Consider the following 19,770-nt stretch of genomic DNA (forward strand, 5'->3'; position numbering starts at 1 on the left):
CTGTAAAAGGGCGATCGTTAGGTGGGTTGGGAAATTATTGAGTTAAGGGGTGTTCTTAGGTAAATTTGTCAACATCTGATCACCATATTTTTTACCAAACTCAGATCCGTACATTGAAGTCCGAAGGTGGATCGGGCACTAAACAATTTGAGCAGATACATCCTAATCCGCCATCGGATTCGTTCTGCCCAGATTTTGGGAAATCCGCCATCAGATTTTATATTAAATATGATGGCTTATTTTTCAAAATGAGAGTGAGACCTATTTTCATATAGTCATATATGAACTTTAAAGAAATAGTGCAGTGGTTCCCAACTCCAGTCTTCAAGGACCTCTAACAGTCCAGGTTTTAAGGATATCGCTACTTGAGCATAGATGATTCAGTCAAAATGATTAGGCCACCTGTGCTAATCAGAGGATAGCCTTAAAACCTGGACTGTTACCAGTCCTTGAAGACTGGAGTTGGGAAGCACTGAAATAGTGCATAAAAGATAAAAATGGGAAACATAATACATTAATTGGGTAAATGCATGGAATATAACAGTAAACTTTGAGGGACTAGAGTGTCTGCTGTTGAGAGCTTACAATCTAGCTAATGATACCAAGTATCTCTACAGTATATACATCCAGATGTATTTGCTTTTGGGGAGAGGGGGTGAGAGAATCTAACCTAATAGACCTGTGGACACAGCACACAGACCCTCTTTGCATATCAGATTTATCTTATTAATTGTTCTCCTTCTGGGACCGGTTACCTTTAGCAGTGAAAGAGAGACCTCCTTAATATTTTCTGTTTTGCTGTTTGACTTGGGGATAAATGGGCATTTATGGGGTTCAGCCAGCATCTGTAATTATAGGAGAGCTCCAAAATGATATTTTTGGGTAGCTATCTAGAAGAAGCTGTAGATAGTTGGTATAAAGTAGTCAGTCAATGTTTAATTAATGTATTAATTACAACCATTCTATACACGGGTGGTTTTCATTAGAGGTTGTGAACATTAAATGCTTCTTTAACTTGCGCACCGGGAGCATAGTCGTTAAAGCTCTAATCCCAATTACACAGAACATTATTATTATTCGTTTTAGTTTATAAATCATCCTTATATTGACTTTTCACACAGTACATTATGAAGTTCACCTGTAGTTTTAATAATATTAGTTTGTGGATCAAAGCTTTGAATTTTTCTCCCCATTACTTTAACCCAGTGATGAACTGTACCAGGTAGATCAGGTGAGCTCCTCTGTTCAGGATCTATTGGCTCCTAAAGTGTGTGTTGGAAATACAGCACGTTTACCACTTCCAAGTTCCTTCTGTGTGTGAGGCTTCAGAAAGTTCACAAAGTCCTGACCTGTGATGGGCAAATTAGATTTTTACTAATCTGTGGACCTGCCCATGTGAATGTTGTGAAATTTGATCAGAATATCCAGATCCGAGAGAGATTTCAGTAGAGTCCCAAGTACTATATATATCCTCTCAAACCCCCCTCTAATCAACATGTGGAGAAACACCTGTGCCCCGAAAGAAGCACACCTGGAAAATATCCAAATATATTTAAAGGACTCATACCCCAGACCTCCTAAAAGATTTCCACAAGATCTATCCAGACAAGTCAGGTCCTACGGCATTCTGTGAGGAAGGGTGTATTGTCAGGCCCAACAGGATCAGAACCCACAACCTCTGCTATTCTGGGAAGCAGCTTTAGCAGCGAGCTAAACCATTGCTGGATAGCTCCACTGCAGCAGAATACTTTGGAGATCTACTGCCACTTAGTATCACTGAAGTCACTACTGAAGTCGCTATTTATTCCATTAGCATATCTCCCAGGTTTGCTCTTTTTTGAGCAGAGATGCCTCTCTTTCTCTAATGCGTGTTTATTTTTTACCAGGTACAATATTAAGAGAGAGACAAACCAGTCACTCAGTTTATTAATTAATGTGTTTATCGTCTGTACTAGGGTATACCAGTAAATCAGCCTCCTGAGTTACTGGGTCTGGGTATATACTAGGTTGGTATAAAGATAGTAATACTACCATCTGACTTGTCTGCATTCACTACTAGAATATCAGTCAATCACTTACAGTTGGGCTAGCACTGTCAGATTACCTGTGTTGAGCATGGCATACACATACCACCATCTGACCTGTATCTACTAGTATACAAACTGGCTTCCCGTACCCTCTGGAATAAAAACTCAGAGGCCCAAGGTAGCAAGGGAAACTAGACAAATATCAAAGGACTCACACGGCCATATGTGAGTCTGTTCCCCAAACAAGGTGTCTTATAGTGTGTCTCACAGTCCCGTCCGTCTAGATGGGTGGACCCTCGTGGTGGTGGAACAGATGCCCGTGTAGATAAGGGAATGTCCAGATGATACGGTTAAAATAATGCCAATTTATTCCATAAAAAGAGTGCTACAGAGAACTCACATGTAAAGAATAACGAAGATTCGCCTGTCAGCTCCGGGCTGCATCTGAGGGGTCCCTAGGTTAATGGGTATACCCAGTAAATGCCCTGGTCACAAAGAACCAGTATAGATGTTCTGGGTGGTACTTCAATCATCAATAAGGTTGCGAGGGGACTTTTAAAAGTCCAGTCCTAAGTTTATTGTCTAGAGTGTGGGGAATATGGCTAGTAAGAAATAACATGCAGCTTCTTATTCTATTTCCCATAACCACAGACTGAGGATAATTTTTAAAGTGTACTTTATATCATGTTCTGCATTTACTTTAAGGCTTTATGGAGTCAGCTTGGGCATATGTTTACAGTGCCAGCTAGTCTGCATAAGAGTCCATAGTTCAAATAAGAGAGGATGTCCATAGGGGGGAGATCCATTTGGTGAGCAGGAAAAGGCTAGGTGTCAATTCCAGAGAACAGGGGGTACCCCACTGGGGCCCCAGTTGTGACTGCAGACATAGTGGAGCCGGCAATGGGTTAGCTGGGGGGGGGGGGGGGCGGGGGGCGGAGATGCTGCTTCTGGGCACATTTCCCATTGGCTGAAATGCAAATGTCTGGCATGAAAATATAAAAGTTCTTATCTGTGTTTGGGGAACACCGCCCCAAGAGAGTCCAAGCAATCCCTTAAGGATACTGCAACAGCAGTTGTAATCCCTCTGCAGTTGTAATCCCTTGGAGGGCCGGTTCCTCATAGACAGGGCTATGTCCAGCAGGCTTTTTTCCGCTCGCGGCAATCCTCTGCCTGAGGGACCAGAGGCTCCGGCATCCTTCCTGGTTTGGAAAAGTATCTCTCGGTCTTCTCAGGTCTGGCACCATATACAGCTGCCTGACAGATGCCTTAACTCAGCCCTGATTGCCCAGGTATCTCTGACTGGGTTAACCCTCTGACTGCTGGTTTCAGCCGTCAGAGGAATATTTCCCAGGCATAATTATCAGATAAAGCCTTCACCCTGTCACAATCTATTATTTATAATGCCACGTTTTTGGGAACAAATCTTGTTTTATACCACGTTTACTTTAGTGAATACTGTGTTATGATTACCAGCTGTTAAATTAAGTTCAAGTCGCGTAATTTAGTGAATCAGGGCCTTAGATTGATCTAAATTGAAGGATGAGGACTCTTCCCTATCACATACAATATCATATTTCTACTCACAAAGGCTAAAACAAAAATAGGATGTACCACATGTAACATGGTAAGACTGAAGGGACTAGATATAACCTCTCTGTTATCCAAGGTCATTATTCAGTTTGCCAAAGCGGTATGAGGTTGCAGTTTTGTCTGTGTAATAAAGTAACAAATGAGGGAGAGTGAGTAGATAATATGATACCTTTTCTCAGACCAACAGATAATTGATAAATTACCAGCTTTCAAACCTCACAGGGTTCATCTTCATGTATCGTCCGCAAGATATATATCACCTCTCAGAAAAAACAATTAACCATACAATCTGACAATGCTGAATTCCTGTGATTTGCCGTTTACAGAAGTGTTCATTGAAATAGGTAGTTCTGATGGTAAATTGTTAAAATCAAATACCTTGCCTCTAGTTAGTTGCAGAACTTGAAGAACGTATCATGCATTAGCAATGTGCTGAAGACTTTCCAGCAATGAGTGAGTTCAAATATTTTGAAGCCTAAGCCCATTGTAGCATTAAGCATGTACTGTATAAATCAGTGGTGCAGTCTGTAGCAGCGATACTTATTTACACAAAATACCAGTTAAAATAATGTCACAATGCATTGTAATTTAGCATTTTAAATATTGTTTGCATGTGTTTTATTTTAGCCCTTTAAAAAAAAAAAAAAAAAAAAGCAATTCAACTGCTGTGTAATTAAAATGCTAAACAGCATGAGGATGGTTGAAAAATATTTGTTCTAATTCACATGATGTGTTTTTTATAGACTGGTTATGCTTCAAAGAAGGTTCTGAGCCGAATATGATAAGCTATCATTGTGTTGTAATTTATAAGAACTAATAGCTTAGTATTTATAAGAGCTTAATTTTAAATAAGACGTTGTTATATGTTTCTAGATTAACCTTGGAGTTATAATAAGTAAAACAATAAAACTGATTGCAGAGCTGTAACAATTCTATATCTTAGCTCTAATACAATTACAATTTTCTAACTGTAAAACATTTGGTAAAGTATGCTCTAAATGCACAGAAAACCCACATATTAGTTGAAATTTCCTAGGATAATATTTGCTGATCTTTACTCAAAATGGTCTATCCACCAGCAAATATAATTGATCAATGTCATAGGCATAACAAAGATGCTAAAACCATGCAACTCGCTACAAATATAGCTCCTGTTACTGACCCAATTAGCACAACATAAAATGGGGTCAGGAGATATAAACAGTAGCACTCAACGCCGTTAATAATGGCAAAAGCAGACATTTATTGGTAACATTTCAATCCACAAATGACTTTGTAAGCACTGTGAAAGGTCCTCTTTGGGTCTAGACAAGGGCTATATACTGTATATATATATATTCAACTGTCATATTGATGATCCCTCAAAAGTCTCCTGGGCATCTCACCATCTCTCTTTAACCTCCTCCTTTGGCCTCCACCAATGGACCAATTCCAGCACCCTCAAGGATGGTCACTGACCTTTAAACCTGGTCTTTACTAAAAACTGTTCCCTTTCTGATTTCTCTTTCCCCCCCTTTCGCTCTCAACCATCCCCTCCTAGCATTCCCCTCACACCCCTCCTACTTGATACTCTCAAGACCATTGCTCCATTGACCTCTCTGCTCCGACATCTACCATAGACACTAACCTCTCTTCTCTCTCTCCTTCCTCTGAAACTGACAATCTTGTCAATTCTTACAACTATATCCTCACATCATCTCTTATCTATATGCCCCTTCTCGGCTCTGCTACATCTGTGCCTCATACCCACAGCCTTGGGTAAATTCACAAACACGCTTCCTTCGCATTTGCACTCGCTCCTCTGAATGCCTATGGAGGAAACCTCACACCTAGGATGATTTTCTGCACTACAAATTTCTCCTCTCCTGTTTTAACTCTGCTGTATCTAAGGCCAAACAACACTACTTTTCCTCACTCAACACTAGCAAATCCAATCCAGGCCATCTTTTCTCTGTATTTGACTCCCTCCTCCGACCTCCTCCTACCACTTCCCATCCTTCCTTCATTTCTCCTCAATCCTTTGCAACTACTTTTAAGGCAAAGTGGATGCTATCCACAAGGAGATTCCTTCTGTCCTCTCTCCGTCCTCTCTGCTTCTACCCAGGGCAAGCCCTAAGCTTTGCGGGGCCCAAGGCATCACACTGGCAGTGGGGGCCACCCTGGAAATATATTAGGGGACTTACCTTGATGAGCGGCCCTCCTCCGGCAGCGTCATGACATCACGGTGGCATGTGACATCAGGTTGTCATGGCAATGTGCTGTCTTATGGCGTTGCAGCGTCATTTGACGTCGGTCACCATGGCAAAGTGACACTACAAGAGGCGGCCCACTCCAAAAAAGGTAAGACCCCTCTCACAAAGTAACAAAGACACATGGACATTCACCTCTCTCTGCCGGTCTGGGGACCCCGCGCTTTCTTCTCTCCCTGTTCTGCCTGCTCATGTCGGTGGTGGGATCAAACTTCTGCCCGACTGGAGGGGGGAGCTGGAGGAGTGGGGGCCCCACGCTCCCTTCTCCAGCTCCCCACTCCGATCAGGTGGAAGTTGGATCCTGGTGCCGACAGGAGGAGGGACAGGAGGGAAGGGAGGGAGCTTGGGGTAACCGAAGGCATGGGGCCTGTAAGAGATGTGTTCGGAGGTATGCAATGGAGACTGTTTTAAGGTGAAATTAAAATAAGGTTTTATTGCGCCTGTTGCTTTAAACACAGCAAACATGTAAATCAGCAAACAAAATCCGCTCCACTCTGGAGTATATATACACTTGTGATCCAGTTCTCTTTAACTGCCTGGCTAGCCCAGCGATTCATCAGCCCAAATCATAGAGACATTCATATATATAGATAGACATAGATAATAGTCTTATAAGAAAAGTAGTATCGGTTAGCTGGGTTGCTGTAGGGGAAGCTTCTCTGCTCTCTTGGATCCGCACCCTTGTGTGCTAAGGAAATGTCAGGCTCCAGGTTTAGAATCTTGTCCCCTTTGCCTTGTTGTCAGCTTGCCGCTCAAGACATCTGTCCTTCCTTGGTTCAGCCCAGTTGTGGACTAAGGAATCTCCCTTCCTGTCTCAGAGGCAGGCTTTTTCTGACACCTCTAATCAGCCAGGTGCTGGTCTATTAATCAGCACACTGCTGGATTAGAGGCAAGTTTTCGGAACAGGGTAAGTCCCCTGTTACAGGGCCCAAGGCGGCTTCCCTTGCTCACTTTGCCCTTAGGCCGGCCCTGTGGGTACCTAAACCACCTCCTTCCACGCTTGACTGCTTTTCTCCTGTTACAGAGTTGGAAGTTTCTAAGCTGATTTTTTCTCCTCCTTCTGGCCCCTTCCCCTCCTCCTCTACGCATGCAGTGATCACACCTATTCTCAAAAACAACCTAGACCCTATGTGCCTTACTAACTACCGCCCTAAATCCCTCCTGCCTTTTGCCTCCAAATTGTTCTCCAGTATGACCAAGTTTCTTCATTTCCAATGCCCTACTGGACCCTTTACAATCTGTTTTTCTTACAGCTCACTCAACAAAGACTATGCGCACTAAAGTAGCCTTACTAACTACTGCCCCGTATCCTTCCTGCCGTTTGCCTCCTAATTGCTAGAATGACTTTGAATAGTCACTTTTCCCTTCTAATCCTACTCAATCTATCTGCTGCCTTCGATGCCGTTGATCATGCTCTTCTCCTTCATATTCTAAACGCTCTTGATATCCACAACAAAGCTCTATCCTGGTTCTCATCATACCTCTCCCATTGCACATTTTCAGTCTCTGTTGTTAACATGTCTTTGTCTTCTGTTGATCTGTCTGTTGCTATACCTCAGAGCTCAGTTCTGAGATCTTTCCTTTTCTCTCTCTACACACATGGTGACCTCTTTTGGCCCTAGATATCATCTCTATGCTGATGATACCCAGATATATCTATCCACCCCTAACCTCACTTCTGCAATCCAGTTTCAAGTCTCCGATTGCCTCGTGGCTATAGCCTCATTGGATGGTGCACCGACGCCTTAAACTTAATATGGCTAAAACTGAGCTCCTCATATTTCCCCCTGAATCTGGCCTACTATCCCCTTTTTCTATCACAGTAAACGTACTACCATCTATCCTGTTGCCAAAGCATGCTGCCTAGGAGTGACATTTGACTCTTCCCTTTCCTTCTCCATACACATTCACGGCATGGCTAAAATGTGTTGCTCTTTCCTCTGTAATATTACGAAGATGCACCCTTCCCTCTGTCAAGATACTGCTAAAACTCTAATGCATGCCCATATATTCTCTAGTCTGGATTATTGGAACATACTGCTAAGAGACCTCCCTGACCCACAACTTTCTCCTTTGCAATTATCAGGATGTATGGAACCCTCGAAGGTAGCATGGAAACCCACAAATATATATATAAACTGATAGAGTTTAATATAACACAAAAATAATAAGATGGTGAAAACAAAATGGAGTCTGCAATAATGTGCAGTGCTGCACCAAAAAGCTATGGTATCTAAATAATAAACAGGAGACAATAGTGCTAAAAGAAAAAACAGGACAAGCAAGATAAGCTGCAAGGATCTGCAGTGCTAAATGCAACAGCAATAAATAAACAGGGGGACAAAAATAATGCAAAGGGAATACAAAACAAAAAAGAAGAATGTACCTGTATGTCAGTAGAACTAGGAGCCAGAATGAAGAGGAACAGGGAAAGATGCAGCGCTAGGAAAAAAGAATAAAGTGACTCCTGACCTGTAAAACAGAATGTTTGACAAGCAAAGACCGAACAGGATGGGTGGGGTTTTATGCTAACTTAGGATAACAGCCGGTCTCATTAACTATTCTAGTTCTAGCCGGACAGTCAGAACCTTACCCCTCTGTGTGCCACTACAGGTAAATGTGGGGTAATGTGGGAAGGAATCATGACAGGACTCCCTCTCTTAGGCCTCCCTCTACCTCCTGGTTTTTGTCGAAACCTGCCTGTTGCAGGGTACATGCAACTACACACGCGGGTTTCTTGACAAGGCTTATTTATTTAGCCTTAAAAGATATACAGCACACAAAACAAAAATAGCTTTTCATCAGCAAACAAAAGAAAAATGGCTTTTCTTCAGCAGACAAACAAAAACAGTTTCTCTTTAGCAGACAGTGTATAAATCAGGCAGTTACCCTTTTCTATGCAGGGGACAGATAGTTCACAATTCATCTACTTTGATAATCAGACCTTGTATCAGGAAATCTCTTCAGCAGCTTACTCCTCTCTCCTCAACAGCCAGGCTCCATGTGTCTACAGCCTGGGTTTTAACACACCTTGATTAGGCAGCTGGGATCCAACTAATTGTCCTGAGGTTCCCAGCTGAAGTTAACCTAGTCAGTGCTGCACTGCAGACTAGACATAGGTTTTCCAGGCATATAACTGGTGTCTTTTATTTACCCTGTCACACTGCCCAACAACCAAACAAAAATGACCCCCCCCTTAGGCTTGGAATAAGGATGTTCTGAACCTCATGCTCAGGACTTGAGTGTAAGACCTCCCGTTCACGGGGTATCCTTAATTCTCCACTTGACCCAAAGTATTTCACTGCTGATAGTTTTGTCATTAGGTGCTAGTTCATGAGCCTTCTTTAGATCCTCCAGTGCATGTTCATAATCTTTCAATCTTAACCAGTCTTGAGCCCATCTGTAAAGTGGTTTGGTGCTAGATGGATCAATTTCAAGAGCTTCATGACAGCTTTCAATCGCTGCTCTCCAGTCCGATAGCTTCAGTTCACAAGCAGCATTGCTCATGTTATAGTTCACAGCTATAGGATTTAACTTCGATATGTTGTCATCTCCCATGAAAGCTTTGCAACTTTTTACATATTTTAAAGCGGTAGTGTATTTCTTTGTTGCCATCTCCCAGTTCTGAGATTTGAAGAAACTATTTCCTATGTTCTTAACGTCTTCACCTATAGCATTCATTTTACCAACATCATGTGTGTCTACATTAGAGCCCACTGGGAAGTTAGGATAAGTGTCATCAGAACCATCCAAGAGGGACGTTACCCTCTCCTCCCGTTCCTTCAATTCCCCACACTTTGCTATTACACATGACTTTATAGGCTTCTCTTCCTTCACTTCAATGTTTTTATGTACGTTGTCCGAGGTGAAACTATGTAGATAAGGTGGTCTTGGATCACTATCTGAAAAAAGCACTATTTTCCTCCTCTTCGTCAACATCAATTTTGTCAACCAGGGCATTCCTAGGATAACAAGGAAGTGTGGCACATCAATGAGATCAACCTGTAGGATTTCCGAATGTCCATTACTGCAGGTTATTTTCAATGGAGGAGTAAACCACTTAAGAGAACATGAAGTACTGTAAGGACTGGCCCGTCAATTACTCTGACCACATCTTTCTATATTTTGTGATGTCTTGGTATCCCCAATCTTTTAGGGAAGGATAAGCCATTATAGGTCCTGCTTGCTCCAGAATCAATAAGAACAGAAACGTCAATGGGGTTATGGTCTTGAAACTGTATAACAGAATATTTTACAAGCAAAGACCAAACAAGATGGGTGTTATTTTTTTAGCCAACCTTGGATAGCAGCTGGCCTCATTAACTTTGCCAGTTCTAACCGAACAGCCAGAACCTAACTCCTCTATGTGCCCCTACAGGTCGACGAGGGATAGTGTGGGAAGGAATCATGACAGCAATCGATCCAGAAATTCTGCCGCTAGAATAATTTAACTTTCTGTCAAAACAGTATCTGCTCATCTCCTCCTTAAATCCCTCTCCTGGTTTCCCATCAAATTTCGGATCACCTACAGTACAAAGCTCTCCTCCTGACCTTCAAGGCTCTCCACTAATCTGCTCCTTTCTACATATCAGCTTTGATTTCTCGTTATGCCCGATTGTCTCCTGCACTCTACCCATAATTGTGTCCTTTCTACCCCTTTCACCTCTTCTGCTCTCCCTTGTCTTAAACCTTTTTCCCTCATTGCAACTTACCTGTGGTCCGTATACAACAAGCATCAAACCTTAAATCTCACCTCTAAATTAAGCATTTCAATAGCCTAGACTCGTGGCTACTGTCCCACGCCCACAGTCGCTGCTACCAACCACTGTGGCCAAGCACTGCCATCTACTGCACTTATTCCCTCACCTGCATCCCCGTAAGTCTCCCAACATAGAACTTAGATTGTAAGCTCTCCGAGGCAGAGATTTCCTTTTCTACTGTCTGAATTTGTTTGTTGCACTTATTGAATTATAAGTAATAATAAATGTAGGCGCTAAGTACACTGTGGGTGCTATATACATAACGATATACACAACACACACACATACATGGCTGATACCATTATTGTCTGCTTTCATAATAACTCAAGGTGTTCTAGTTAAATTACTGTGTCAATAGTACATTTTTGTTTCCAATACTGTACTTTTTTCCCACATGGAGTTGCGTTTACAATACATTGACTCATGCACTGTTCCATTAACTTGGTTGGCATCTCAAATGATTACTTTTGTTTGCTTTTTAACGTAGCAAGTTTGTTTTGAACAAGGTGCTGTTTATTGAGATTTTGTAATTTTAATTCTAGCCAAAAAAGTTTACAGAAGAATCTCAACACAAATTCCTTAATTACTTGTATCACAAATAAAGTAACTAATCCATGATGTTTCACTTCCAAAATATCAGATTTTTTAATTCAATTAGTGTTTACTACATTTCACAAAATGGTGTAACCTACTTTTGATACAAGTCCCTAATATCATAGAAACATCTGCTTCCTAACTAGATACAATGCACAAGTGCATCAAACCGTGTCCCACTTCTGCATACCTCACTCCTAGAGCCTTGATAAATACCCCGTAGTTTTGTACAGAGCCATATTTATCTGCTAATCAGACAATCTCTCCTTTTTCGCTGATTACCGTAATAATCAGCAAATTATAACTTTCACCATGCCCTTCAAAAAAAGAGCATAAAGTTTGAGCTACTGTGTTGTTCCTGCACTATTATTAGATGCAGATTAACCAGGAATTCGGTGATTTGAAAACCTCACAGGTCTCTTTTTCTCTTGGACTGCGACTTATTGTTGGTCAATTCATCATGTGAAAGAATGAAAAAGAGACCTGGGAGGCGGCGTGTTGAAATCTCTGTACATGATATTAAATCCGGGAAGGAATGTCATGTTGGTCCATTAAAAGATATCCCAACATACAATGAATCTATGAGGTGCCTTTGTCCTCTTCCCCAGGGGGAGTGTCCAATGCTGCCCTGGAGACCAACAAGACAGAAGGGCCCATCACGATGCTCTGGCCGGAATGTTGTTGCCCTGGTAGCAGAGAGGTAACTCCCGTCAGCCAGCGGGAGAGGCGTCCAGGATCCGCGATATCATCAGAGGCGACGGTGCTACCCGAGCGGAGGATATCCAAGGCCTTGGAGGATCCTCATGAGGTGGCATCGGATGTGCCTGCTCCCGGCCAGGAGAACCACACGTATGTGGATGAGTATCATAGTGGTGAGGATGTGTTACCTTCCCAGGTGCCCGAGATGACAACAGCCCCGCAGATTTACAAGGATGCTTCCGCTCGACGGGAAGCAGCGGAGGAATTCTGTGAAAAGGTACCGGCCGGTACTTCTTCCTCCTCCTCAGATGAAACCACCCTTCTGGTGCAACCGGATGTGGCCATCCTGGAGGCAACTGCCGGGGCGGAGGAAGACCTTGATACATCCGCTCCGATGAGTAAGGCCCCGACTGACCTATTTTTACAGCGGCACCACGACCGAGCCAAGGGCCAAGGACATAAGGCCCCTATGGACCCTGATAAGCATAAAGTGCTGGCAGTAACAAGCCATGGTAGGCATAACGAGACTAATACCCCCAGAGACCTTGCAGAGTCGTCAACAGATATTGCCCAGGACACTCAGAGGGTAACTAAATCTTCCCAGGACTGTGGAAACTGGGTTGGGTTTGATGGTGATCCTGCTGGGGGAGGGATGGCTGAGTACATGGCTTTCTGCAGAGTAGGGTCAGAAAGGTCAGAAAGACGGGGAACACCCTCTAGGGCAGCTCCGAGTCTGACGTATCTATGTGTAATGCAAAAGTGGGGAAGGTATTGCCGTGGTGGGACCCCATGTTTCACCGGTATGTCCATCATATGAACCGGATACGTTTCTTGCTGTTTAGCGGGGACATTGTGGATCATTGGTGGGAGGAGGGAGAGTTCTCTGCAGAAGAGACGACAGAGGCTCTCAGACAAAGAGATAGGGAAATTAAACTACGGTTGATACAACCAATTTAAAGATAACCTACCAAGAACAACCGTCTCACAAACTACTATTCTGGGTGCTACCAGGCCAGGCCTCTGGCCGAAAATTAACCAAGCTCAGCCAGGCTGACAGATTAATAGTTCAGAGGTACACTCAGTCCCATGAGTATGATTATCCATACAGTATGTCACTGAGCCCATAATGAGGGAAACAGAGGCAACCAGATAGGAGTTGTTGAGGGATGCGGTCCTAGACTATCTAGCCTCCAGGTCCAGTATCCCTAGGTACTACAATGAGAAAAAGGTAAGTTACCTAATCTGAGTATGGCGGGTGGGGAGAAACATCTATATGGACCGGGTGGAGTATGTCTCTGAATGGAACCCGAGGAGAGTGTATTCCATTAATCTTCTCAATGGGGAGGGCAGGTTAGTTAAGAAACCTGACCCAAAGCACTATTATTGAAGTGGGTGCGGATTCTCCATGTTAGGGAGGTATCCAGGTGTGATCCTTAAAGTTATGTCATGAAAAGTTATGTCATGAACTGTTATGCATTGTCCCATGTTATCCAATTTAGGGGTGGTCTGTAAATTGGGTTCTCAGCAGGGTCCGTGAGGTTCCATCAGGGGGAGTGTGTAGCCATGTATCCTCTTGCGTATTAATCTGCCATAACACATAAGCCCTGGTACCAGCGCAGGCAGTGTTAGAGTGAAATCTATGCCCTTGCTGCTGCAGCAGTAAAAAACTCCCTTGAGTGACAGGGGGGGGTGGGCCTAAGGCCTGTGTACTGCCCTATCAGGGGCTCAGACCTAGGACCCTACCCCTGGGTACAAAAGGGACTGCTGATCTAAATGTAGTGGTTTTTGGAAGTGTGGAGCCTGGGCTCTGGCCACCTTCCTTCCTCTCCCTCAGGGGAGTGGGACACTACCCGTTATTCCACCAGGGGTAAGGGAGCAAAGGATAGACCTTTGGGGCCTCAAGCCCTGGGGGTTAATTCCAGGGACCAGAGAGAGAGAAAAGAGTGTACATGTTGGTATGCTGTATGAAGAATAAAGAACTATCGTTTGTTTTATACTCCTGCCTGAGACTGCAGTTTATCAGGGGGAGTGCAAGAGGGATTTCCTGCAGGACCGGCACCCAGCCCTGCTGGGGCATGCTGGAAATGGAGGCTCTGCACCCATAAAGAACTGGAAAGATCCCTAAAGCCTGTCCTGTCTTCCCCAATACCATCGGCGGACACTCAGCAATCGTGTAAGCCTTACAGGTACAGCACAGCGAGAGTACAGGTAACAGTGAAATCTCCCAGAGGAAGGGAGAACACCTGTTACATAAATAAATAAAGACTGGGAAACTGAGCCTTGTAAGAAAAACACCGAAAAGTACTGTCAAATCTGTTAAAATATACTTCTTTTTAAAAGGAGTAACCCATGCAAAAAAGAAACCGCATATTTTAAATACTCTTAAAATATGTAGCATTTTTACTTATGTTTCAAGTTAAAAACAATATAGTCTTCTTTAAATGATTAAAGTAAAACATTATGGGGGTTATTAACCAGCTGCACAACTGGGGCAAAATAATTTATCAAAAGAAAAACGTCATGTTTGCAATGAGATTGCTTCTCCTTGATATGAATGATGCTATTTTATCACAGTTTTGCAGCTGTAAGACGTAAGCAAATAACCCCCTATTTCTTTTCAAAGGACACAACAGATATATTTACCCAATTTGTAAAGACTTTAAATTGTCAACTATGTCTGGAGGGTGCTAATCACACGAGAGAAAGATAAGAATTCTTATGGACAAGACATTCTCTTAAAAGGCAAAAAACAGTGAAATCCATTATTTTAACAAGTATTGCGTTTTTTTGTTAAATATGTAATCTGCATTCTCCTTTCCCGCATCTTTTGAGTTGCAAAACTCTGCCAGGTCTGAAGTGATATAAACTTCCTGTGTCCATGAAATGTACAAATCTTGATTCATTTGTTGTGTTTACATAATAGGGAAAAAGAGACTTCTATGGCGCTTGGATAAAAACTAAGGAATGACCTGTTATTTAATCGAAGGTGGTTCCTCCAGTTGAATCCACTATAGGTATCCTTGAAAAGACAGCAGCAATGCACACCGACTGTGATCCTCATGCATAGGGGAGATAAGAAAAACAGGGCATGGCAGCAGTGACGCATCACGTGGTGCGCTGGTAAGCCTATCAGCACCGGGGGCTGGAGCTGTTAGAGCTTTCCCCACCTCCAAAAAGGTTGAGGGGGAAGTGTGTTTATGTGTATATATGTGTGTTTGTGTTGTGTGTTCTGTGTGTGCCCCTCTCCTCCTGGACCCCCCCCCCCCCTCCTCCCTCTCCTGCGGACCCACAACCTCCTCCACCCCTCTCCCCGGGCACAATGGCCGCGCCCCCCACCAACCCATTTTGGCCACGCCCCCCGCGCCAAAAAAGTTTACTGCAGACCGCAAATCGTGGTGCAGTGACTTGCACACGCCGCCGGCAAGCAAGACGGAAGTGCGGGGGCGTGCAGCGGGTCCTCAGCCTTATCTGGTTGTAAGAGAACCAGCGAGACATTTTAGGCAGCTGCTGGACTTTATGTACATTGGGACTTTATTGTCTATATTTATCATATTTGTGCACATTTCCCTAATATTATCAATTGTTTATTTATTTAATCAATTTTATTTATTGTATATGTTAACTTTTGGTGTTTATTGTCACTAGCGCTAGTTGCACTAATTATTTTTCACATATGTTTACATAATGCTCAACAACAAAAGCAATTGCATAGCTAAGTACAGTATAGCTAAAACAGAAAAAGAAATGCAGTTGTTTTACTGGGCTAAAAAGGCATTTCTAAATAATGGCTAAACGTCTCCTTTTCAGATTACACTTTTACTGTAAGTGCACATATCAAAGAAACTATGCACTTGGATTTTTTTTACTTTCAATAAATGTTTTTAGTTTTAGTAAATTTTTTGTGTTGGTTCAATCTAAATATATCAAAATCTTTAAAAAATAATAATAATAATAATTAAGAATTGATACCAAAAGCTCTGAACAAATATTGCAAAATGATTTCCTTATCCGTCTGTGAGTTCTTGCAATGTATTTGTTCTTGTTGCTCTTCCTACTGTAGGTAAAGGATTAGAAAGCTGAAAAGGATCCTTATGATCAAACAATAACATAATGGCTTTTGTCTTGTGTCAGGTTGTGTTAGCCAACATGAGAGGAGAAAATAAGCAGAGACTTGCGTTTGTGCCTCTATTTTAAAAGGCTCTTCCATCTGGTAGGAAGCAGAAGCCATCAGCACTGTAATTAAAATGCAATTACTGTCCCCCATCGCAATCCCAAGACGGCCATTCCATCTGTGTGATATTCAGTGGAAAAAGCACAATTTTTTGCACTTTTCTGGCCCCATTAAGTTTATTCTCTTTCTATTAATTAATCTAACAGCACAGAGGGGTTCTTATTTTGCAAACCTCTGTCACAAACTGTGCACACACAAAGGACACATTTGCATGTGTTTCTATAAAACTCTGCACCGTCCCCGTGACACAGAACCTTAATTACTTCTGACTAAATCTGTAATTAAAATATATCATCACGGCAGATTTACCTGCATGTGTGGGTGTTGGTGTGCACGCTTCTGTGACTGTCACAAATGAATCTCTCAGAGACTGTCTTATAAAAAAATTAATATCTTCCACAAAGGATGGAGTGTTCGGAATGGAATAGTTAGCACTCTAAGAAAACATCGGCAGAGGTCCCTTCAAGGGATTTTATGCAGCTCTTCCACTTCAACAATTAGTTAGACTCCCTTATTCCCATGTTTTCCCTGCTGTTTTATATGTTTAAGCCAATATAGAAAATGACTTTTTAATTCATTCGTGAAGGTCATAAAACCTGCTAACGTCTAACAAAATTACACGCAGATGTACACATGCAGATACGCACAAACATACATACTGACATACACACCAATAGCACAAAGGCCCACAAACACAAAGGTACGCACAGCAGTCATCAGACTCTTAGAAGCAAAGGAGTGTTTTCCACTCAGACAAACTTGAGTGCCCTCAGAGTGTTAGACTGATTAATATGATGCTGAACCTTATGTATAGCCGAGGCTGAGAAGCAATATTCAGATGGAGAATAAAAGCACAGCATGCACAGTAGGGTCAGATTTGTGCTGCTCTCTTCAGTCGTAATACTGTTTTCCAACACTTTCCTGCGTAAATACAATTTTGCAAGTAAGACTAGCAGTTATGCACTGCATATTGAGATGGAGTATCTCTATAGACTTCAAATCAAGCAACTTTCTAGAGAAAATATAACAAAGTAGCCCAAGTAGACAGTCATATAGTTATGCCATGCTGGCTCTGTGTGCTGCACCTACTTTTATGCAGCTCGTATAAATGTCAACTCTATCTTATCTAGTTTCATATGTCTGTATATTTTAAGATATGATGCTGTTCTATTTTGCCCACTCCCCTGAGTGTATGCGTTGACACAATGCAACATCTCATGTCTATAGTTGCACCATAGGTTAGAACAGTGTTTTTCAACAGGGGTTCCTAGGAACCCTTGGGTTACCCGGGCTTCCCAACTTTGGGGACCCCTTCTTCCAGAGATACTTACCTCTATAGGGGGTCCTGGTATCTCTGCAGTTAGGGAACTTGTGTACCTAACAAAATGGCATCTTAAATGTCCTGCGCCATGTGGGCCAATAGGAAGCAATGACATCAAACCTTGTGACATTCTGTGTGATGTGGACATTTAAACTCCACAGAGATACCAGCACCCACTACAGTGGTAAGTATCTCTGGAAGTAAAGGGGCCTAGAGCTGAAATTGACACCGTTCAGCTCCAGAGAGCTCCTAGTTCAATCCTAAAATTAAAAAAAAAAAAGGATGTACGTCAAGTGGTTTTGCTGCTTAAACTAAAAATGGTTAAAAAAAAAAAAAACAAACACTGGGTTAGAAACGAGTTAATACATTTGACACAGATTGTTAGGTGTGGATACGCATAAGAGGAAGTGACCGTCACCCGAAAGGTTAGGGTTGCCAGGTGTCCGGTACTGAACCGGACAGCCCGGTATTTGGTTACTCTGTCTGGTAAAAAAATGAGAGAGAATACCGGACATGTATGTGTGCGTGGGGGGGGGGGGGGGGACATGTATGTGTGCGCCGGTATTACCTCTCTGTACTTAGTATCCAATCGCAGGATTTCCCCTGAGAAGGGATAGAGCAGGGCTGCTGCTGCTAGGGGGCTGGGCAGCTTCCTCCATCCTGATTGGCTGCATTACACATCAGCAGCCAATCAGGATGGAGGTGGCAGGAGCCTGGGGGGTGGGGCCATTGAGCGGAGGAAGAGCATGGAGCAGAGAGAGGTGAGGCTGTGTCCTGTCTGTGTCCTGTGTGCATTTGTTCTGTTGTGTCCTGGTGTCTGTGTGTATTTGTACTTGCACTGTTTTGTGTGTGTGTGTTGTCTTGCTGTCCTGTGGGGGTGATAATGACAGGGAGGGGGGTGAGAGAGGATGAAGGGAGGAGGGATGAGGGAGGATGAAGGGATCGGGTGAGAGAGGATGAAGGGAGGGGGTGAGAGAGTATGAAGGGAGGGGGTGTGTGAGGATGAAGGGAGGGCAGGTGAGAAGATGAAAGGGTGTGAGAGGATGAAGGGAGGGGGGGGGGTAAAAGAGGATGAAGGAAGGGGGAGATGAGAGAGGATGAAGGGAGGGGGATGAGAGAGGATGAAGGGAGGGGGGTGAGGGGGTGAGAGGATGAGAGAACGAGGGGGTGGGAGGGTGAGAGGATAAGGGGAGAGATAGGATGAGGAGGAGTGCAACAATCTTAGAATGTGTGGGAGGAGCATTAAAATTAGTATTTCTTGCCATGTACAGTATGACTGCAGGTCAGTTATTTATAAATGATCTGACCATTACGTCTTTTGTTCTAAATTTCACTTCAAGCATGCACCAATTTTCATCAATTTTCACTATTTTATATTCTATTTCCTAAAAAAAAATCCTCAGTAGGGTGCTTCCTCCCAAGACCCTTTCCCAGATTTTTTACGAAACAGAATATAAATTGGTGCAAATTGGTGAATATTTGGAGTGAAATTTAGAAAAAATTACGTAACAGTCAGGTAATTTATAAATAACATTCTTCCCCACCAACGATTCTCGCGTGCATTGCAGCTTTCACCATTTTGTCCAGTACTTTTGGACTAGCCACCTGGCAACCCTACGAGAAAATTAAACATGCAGACACAGAAGAAAACATCTATCACGGGGTATGTTTTAACTTACATTTTTTAATATCATTAATTATTGTTAATATTATTTACTGTATATTTAGGCTTGGTCTATATAAGTGTCACCTTCTGCGAAAACACTCATATTGTCGCTTGGTATTTGGAGTGTAGTGTGTCTTTAATCTAAATTCTCTTCAACAGAGACAGAAAATACTGTCAAAGGAATCACCAGATACAATAATAAATATGTTTACAAAGAGGAAGAAGAGATATGTACTGTAATTCTATAAAACTGCCTTTCAATTGCTTTTGTCTGACCTCTCCTATAAACATTCCCGAAATCAGCATCAAAATAGCTCTATAAATTGACGCATGTTGAAAATAACCCTCTGAGCACTAGCAACGTAAGGCATCAATCCTCTCTACTGTTTGTTTTTTTGTAAACCCCAATTTTTTTCCCCCATGAGGTCAATGGAAGCCAAACCTCACTATTTTCAGCTCTGAGAACATCCCTGTTCCTGAGATACTTACGAGTGAAGTTACTGGTTTTAAATCTCCCTTGAGGGAAAATAAAACGGCAACCAAATCTCAGGCCAATAGGAAGCCGCAATGTTATTGGTTATGAGTTCCTATTGGACGGCAATTAAAATTTTATTTAAAATAAGGAATAAAACC

At 42.6% G+C, this 19,770-nt stretch overlaps 1 protein-coding gene and 1 pseudogene across 3 annotated transcripts in view; both read right to left on the bottom strand.

The window, feature by feature from the left end:
- The window catches only part of LOC142503696 (cytosolic carboxypeptidase 6-like), a 1,053,590-nt gene that overhangs the window by 805,680 nt on the left and 228,140 nt on the right, over positions 1 to 19,770 (bottom strand). The gene's annotated exons all lie outside the window — the stretch shown is intronic.
- Positions 9,080 to 9,826, bottom strand: LOC142504027 (peptidyl-prolyl cis-trans isomerase D pseudogene; annotated as a pseudogene).

The sequence above is a fragment of the Ascaphus truei genome, chromosome 10, assembly GCF_040206685.1.
Source record: "Ascaphus truei isolate aAscTru1 chromosome 10, aAscTru1.hap1, whole genome shotgun sequence".
Lineage (NCBI taxonomy): Eukaryota > Metazoa > Chordata > Amphibia > Anura > Ascaphidae > Ascaphus > Ascaphus truei.